Here is a 6,152-nt window from a genome sequence, read left to right on the forward strand (position 1 = left end):
ATTTGCCATTTGCCTCTCGTTTTCCTCTCCCCCACTTCACCCTTGCCGTTTTATTCGCCTTCTTCCTGCATGCCTTTTTGTTTGTGTTTCAATGTGCTTTCTATTTGCTTGCTAAAAATCTATTGATATGGATCGACTTAAAGTGTTCTACTTAGATCATCTTCGATCCTTATGCGCTCGTGCTGAAACCCCAACTAGCCTAGTTGATGAGAAATCTTTAGATGAGCATGCTCATTTTGTGCCTCGCCGTTTGTCTGAAAAAGGGAGACTCTTATGGAATCAAATAAACAGATCGCTGTGTTATGCTTGGAATCTTTGTGAAATTTGTGATTTTACTTGTTGCTCTAAGAACCCTAAAAACACCTTCCCTACCTTTGTGAGTTTAATGAAAATGAAATCTTATCTTCTTATGCAAAAGGTGTTTATAGTTACTATGATATCGAACAAATTGAAGAATTAGTTGCTTTTAAGGGTGCTTATGAAGTTGCTTCTTTGATTGAAAAGTATGATATTACTATCTACGAATCTGAAATTTTTGACATACTTAAATATTGCTATGAAAACCATGCTCATAATATCTATGTCAAATAATTTATTGAGAGAATGGCCGTTGCTTTGGAAGAAAATAATGATACTTATGAATCTATAGATAATGATGATTCCGATGAATTGATTGAAATATCCCTTGATGAACATGATGCTTGCTATTCTTGTGGCCATGATGTCAATATTTATGAAGACGAATTTGCTATAGTTCCTTATGTTAAACATGAGATCGTTGCTATTGCACCCATACTTGGTAGTTCCTTCGATGAAAAGCATGATTGCAATGATGTTATTATAAATTCTCTTGATGTCAATTGTGCTAATAATATGCAAAACCCTAAGCTTGGGGATGCTAGTTTTGCTATGTCTACTACGTGTTGCAATGATCATGATTGGGGTGATTCTTCTTATGATCTTGAAAATTTACTTAAGCCCCATGATGAATATGAGATTGATAATAGTGTTTGCAATAATATTGAAAGTGGGTTTGGAAGAGTGTCAACTTTAGATCCCACATATTTGGAGAATGTTCAATCTTATGAAATTTTTGATAAAAGTGGGTTTGGAGAGGTCATGACTTTAGTTAATGTTAATCCCACTATTTTGGAAGAGTGTCAACTTTGCATACATGTGGATCGTGTTAAGAATATGTTTTGTGATAGCTATATTGTTGAATTTGCTTATGATCCTACATGTAATTATTATGAGAGAGGAAAATATGGTTGTAGAAGTTTTCGTGTTACTAAATTACCCCTCTTCATTTTGAGATTGCTATCGTCACTTTCTTCTTCCTTGCATATGCTAGTTTTTGCTTGCCTTGCAAATTTGTTTGCTTATAATATGCCTATGCATAGGAAGTATGTTAGACTTAGATGTGTTTTTCACGTGTTTTATGATGCTCTCTTTGCGCTTCAATTCTTATCTTTCGTGTGAGCATCATTGAAATCTCAATGCCTAGCTAGGGGCGTTAGACGATAGCGCTTGTTGGGAGGCAACCCAATTTTATTTTTAGTTTTTTGCTTTTTGCTTCTGTTTAGGAATAAATCTTTGATCTAGCCTCTTGTTAGATGTCTTTTTATGTTTTAATTAGTGTTTGTGCCAAGTTAAACCTATGGGATCTTCTTAGATGATAGTTATTTGATCTTGCTGAAAATTCCAGAAACTTTCTGTTCACAAAAATAATTGTTAAAAATCACCAGAACGTTATAAAATATTGATTCCAATTGCTGCTGATCAATAAATAAATTGTCTAGGTCGTCCTATTTTGGTAGATTTTTTGGAGTTCCAGAAGTTTGCGTTAGTTACAGATTACTACAGACTGTTCTGTTTTTGACAGATTCTGTTTTTCGTGTGTTGTTTGCTTATTTTGATGAATCTATGGCTAGTAAAAAAGTTTATAAACCATAGAGAAGTTGGAATAAAGAAGGTTTAACACCAATATAAATAAATAATGAGTTCATTACAGTACCTTGAAGTGGTCTTTTGTTTTCTTTCGCTAACGGAGCTCACGAGATTTTCTGCTGAGTTTTGTGTTGTGAAGTTTTAAAGTTTTGGGTGAAAGATTTGATGGATTATGGAACAAGGAGTGGCAAGAGCCTAAGCTTGGGGATGCCCATGGCACCCCAAGATAATCTAAGGACACCTAAAAGCCATCGGTAACTTTACTTGGAGCTATATTTTTATTCATCACATGATATGTGTTTTGCTTGGAGCGTCTTGTATGATTTGAGTCTTTGTTTTTTAGTTTACCACAATCATCTTTGTTGTACACACCTTTTGAGAGAGACACACGTGATTCGGAAAATTATTAGAATACTCTATGTGCTTCACTTATATCTTTTGAGTTATATAGTTTTTGCTCTAGCACTTCACTTATATCTTTTAGAGCACGGTGGTGGTTTTGTTTTATAGAAACTATTATTCTCTCATGCTTCACTTAGATTATTTTGTGAGTCTTAAACAACATGGTAATTTTCTTAAATAATCCTAATATGCTAGGTATTCAAGACTAGTAAAAACTTTCTTATGAGCGTGTTGAATACTAAGAGAATTTTGATGCTTGATGATTGTTTTGAGACATGGAGGTAGTGATATCAAAGTTGTGCTAGTTGAGTAGTTGTGAATTTGAGAAATACTTGTGTTGAAGCTTGCAAGTCCCGTAGCATGGACGTATGGTAAACGTTATGTAACAAATTTGAAACATGAGGTGTTCTTTGAGTGTCCTCCTTATGAGTGGCGGTCGGGGACGAGCGATGGTCTTTTCCTACCAATCTATCCCCCTAGGAGCATGCGCGTAGTGCTTGGTTTTTGATGACTTGTAGATTTTTGCAATAAGTATGTGAGTTCTTTATGACTAATGTTGAGTCCATGGATTATACGCACTCTCACCTTTCCACCATTTCTAGCCTCTTCGGTACCATGCATTGCCCTTTCTCACATTGAGAGTTGGTGCAAACTTCGCCGGTGCATCCAAACCCCGTGATATGATACACTCTTTCACACATAAACCTCCTTATATCTTCCTCAAAACAGCCACCATACCTACCTATTATGGCATTTCCATAGCCATTCCGAGATATATTGCCATGCAACTTTCCACCGTTCCGTTTATCATGACATGTTCATCATTGTCATATTGCTTTGCATGATCATGTAGTTGACGTAGTATTTGTGGCAAAGCCACCATTCATAATTCTTTCGTACATGTCACTCTTGATTCATTGCCCATCCCGGTACACCGCCGGAGGCATTCATATAGAGTCATACTTTGTTCTAGTATCGAGTTGTAATCTTTGAGTTGTAAATAAATAGAAGTGTGATGATCATCATTAATACAGCATTGTCCCAATAAAAAAAAGGAAAAAGGCCAAAAAAGAAGAAGAAGGAAGGCCCAAAAAAGAAAAAAAGAGGAAAATAAAAAGGGACAATGCTACTATCCTTTTTCCACACTTGTGCTTCAAAGTAGCACCATGATCTTTATGATAGAGAGTCTCTTGTTTTGTCACTTTAATATACTAGTGGGAATTTTTCATTATAGAACTTGGCTTGTATATTCCAACAATGGGCCTCCTCAAGTGCCCTAGGTCTTCGTGAGCAAGCAAGTTGGATGCACACCCACTTAGTTTCTTTTGTTGAGCTTTCATATATTTATAGCTCTAGTGCATCCGTTGCATGGCAATCCCTACTCCTTGCATTAACATCAATCGATGGGCATCTCCATAGCTCATTGACTAGCCTCGTTGATGTGAGATTTTCTCCCTTTTTGTCTTCTCCACATAACCCCCATGATTATATTCTATTCCACCCATAGTGCTATATCCATGGCTCACGCTCATGTATTGCGTGAAAGTTGAAAAGGTTTGAGATTACTAAAGTATGAAACAATTGCTTGGCTTGTCATCGGGGTTGTGCATGACGAGAGCATTCTTGTGTGACGAAAATGGAGCATGACTAAACTATATGATTTTGTAGGGATGAACTTTCTTTGGCCATGTTATTTTGAGAAGACATAATTGCTTAGTTAGTATGCTTGAAGTATTATTATTTTTATGTCAATATTGAACTTTTATCTTGAATCTTTCGGATCTGAATATTCATACCACAATTAAGAAGAATTACATTGAAATTATGCCAAGTAGCATTCCACATCAAAAATTCTGTTTTTATCATTTACCTACTCGAGGACGAGCAGGAATTAAGCTTGGGGATGCTTGATACGACTCCAACGTATCTATAATTTTTGATTGCTCCATGATATATTATATTCTGTTTTGGACATTATTGGGCTTTATTATACACTTTTATATTACTTTTGGGACTAACCTATTAACCGGAGGCCCAGCCCAGAATTGATGTTTTTTTGCCTATTTCAGAGTTTTGCAGAAAAAGAATATCAAACGGAGTCCAAACGGAATGAAACCTTCGGGAACGTGATTTTCGGAACGAACGTGATCCAGAGGACTTGGACCCTACGTCAAGACATCAACCAGGAGGGCATGAGGTAGGGGGCTGCGCCTACCCCCCAGGGCGCGCCCTCCACCCTCGTGGGCCCCATGTTGCTCCACCGACGTACTCCTTCCTCCTATATATGCCTACGTACCCCGAAACTACCAGATACGGAGCCAAAAACCTAATTCCACCGCTGCAACCTTCTATACCCGTGAGATCCCATCTTGGGGCCTGTTCCGGAGCTCCGCCGGAGGGGGCATCGATCACGGAGGGCTTCTACATCAACACCATAGCCTCTCCGATGATGTGTGAGTAGTTTACCTCAGACCTTCGGGTCCATAGTTATTAGCTAGATGGCTTCTTCTCTCCTTTTGGATCTCAATACAATGTTCTCCCCCTCTCTCGTGGAGATCTATTCGATGTAATCTTCTTTTGCGGTGTGTTTGTTGAGACTGATGAATTGTGGGTTTATGATCAAGTTTATCTATGAACAATATTTGAATCTTCTCTGAATTCTTTTATGTATGATTGGTTATCTTTGCAAGTCTCTTCGAATTATCAGTTTGGTTTGGCCTACTAGATTGATCTTTCTTGCAATGGGAGAAGTGCTTAGCTTTGGGTTCAATCTTGCGGTGTCCTTTCCCAGTGACAGTAGGGGCAGCAAGGCATGTATTGTATTGTTGCCATCGAGGATAACAAGGTGGGGTTTACATCATATTGCATGAGTTTATCCCTCTACATCATGTCATCTTGCTTAAAGCGTTACTCTGTTCTTATGAACTTAATACTCTAGATGCATGCTGGATAGCGGTCGATGTGTGGAGTAATAGTAGTAGATGTAGGCAGGAGTCGCTCTACTTGTCTCAGACGTGATGCCTATATACATGATCGTACCTAGATATTCTCATAACTATGCTCAATTCTGTCAATTGCTCAACAGTAATTTGTTCACCCACCGTAAATACTTATGCTCTTGAGAGAAGCCACTAGTGAAACCTATGGCCCCCGGGTCTATTTTCTATCATATTAATCTTCCAACACTTAGCTATTTTATTGCCTTTTATTTTACTTTGCATCTTTATTATAAAAAGACCAAAAATATTATCTTATCATATCTATCAGATCTCACTCTCGTAAGTGACCTTGTAGGGATTGAAAACCCCTTCTCGCGTTGGTTGCGAGGATTTATTTGTTTGTGTAGGTGCGAGGGACTCGTGCGTGGCCTCCTACTGGATTGATACATTGGTCTGAAAAACTAAGGGAAATACTTACGCTGCTTTACTGCATCACCCTTTCCTCTTCAAGGGAAAACCAACGCAATGCTCAAGAGGTAGCAGTAAACTACTCACACATCATCGGACAGGCTATGATGTTGATGTAGAAGCCCTCCGTGATCGATGCCCCCTTCGGCGGAGCGTCGGAAAAGGCCCCAAGATGGGATCTCACGGGTACAGAAGGTTGCGGCGGTGGAATTAGGTTTTCGTGGTGCTCTTCAATGGTTTGGGGGTACGTAGGTATATATAGGAGGAAGAACTAGGTCGGTGGAACCACGAGGGGCCCACGAGGGTGGAGGGCGCGCCCAGGGGTGGTAGGCGCGCCCCCTACCCCGTGGCCTCCTCGTTGATTGCTTGACGTCCACTCCAAGTCCTCTGGATCAC

The sequence above is a fragment of the Triticum aestivum genome, chromosome 6D, assembly GCF_018294505.1.
Source record: "Triticum aestivum cultivar Chinese Spring chromosome 6D, IWGSC CS RefSeq v2.1, whole genome shotgun sequence".
Lineage (NCBI taxonomy): Eukaryota > Viridiplantae > Streptophyta > Magnoliopsida > Poales > Poaceae > Triticum > Triticum aestivum.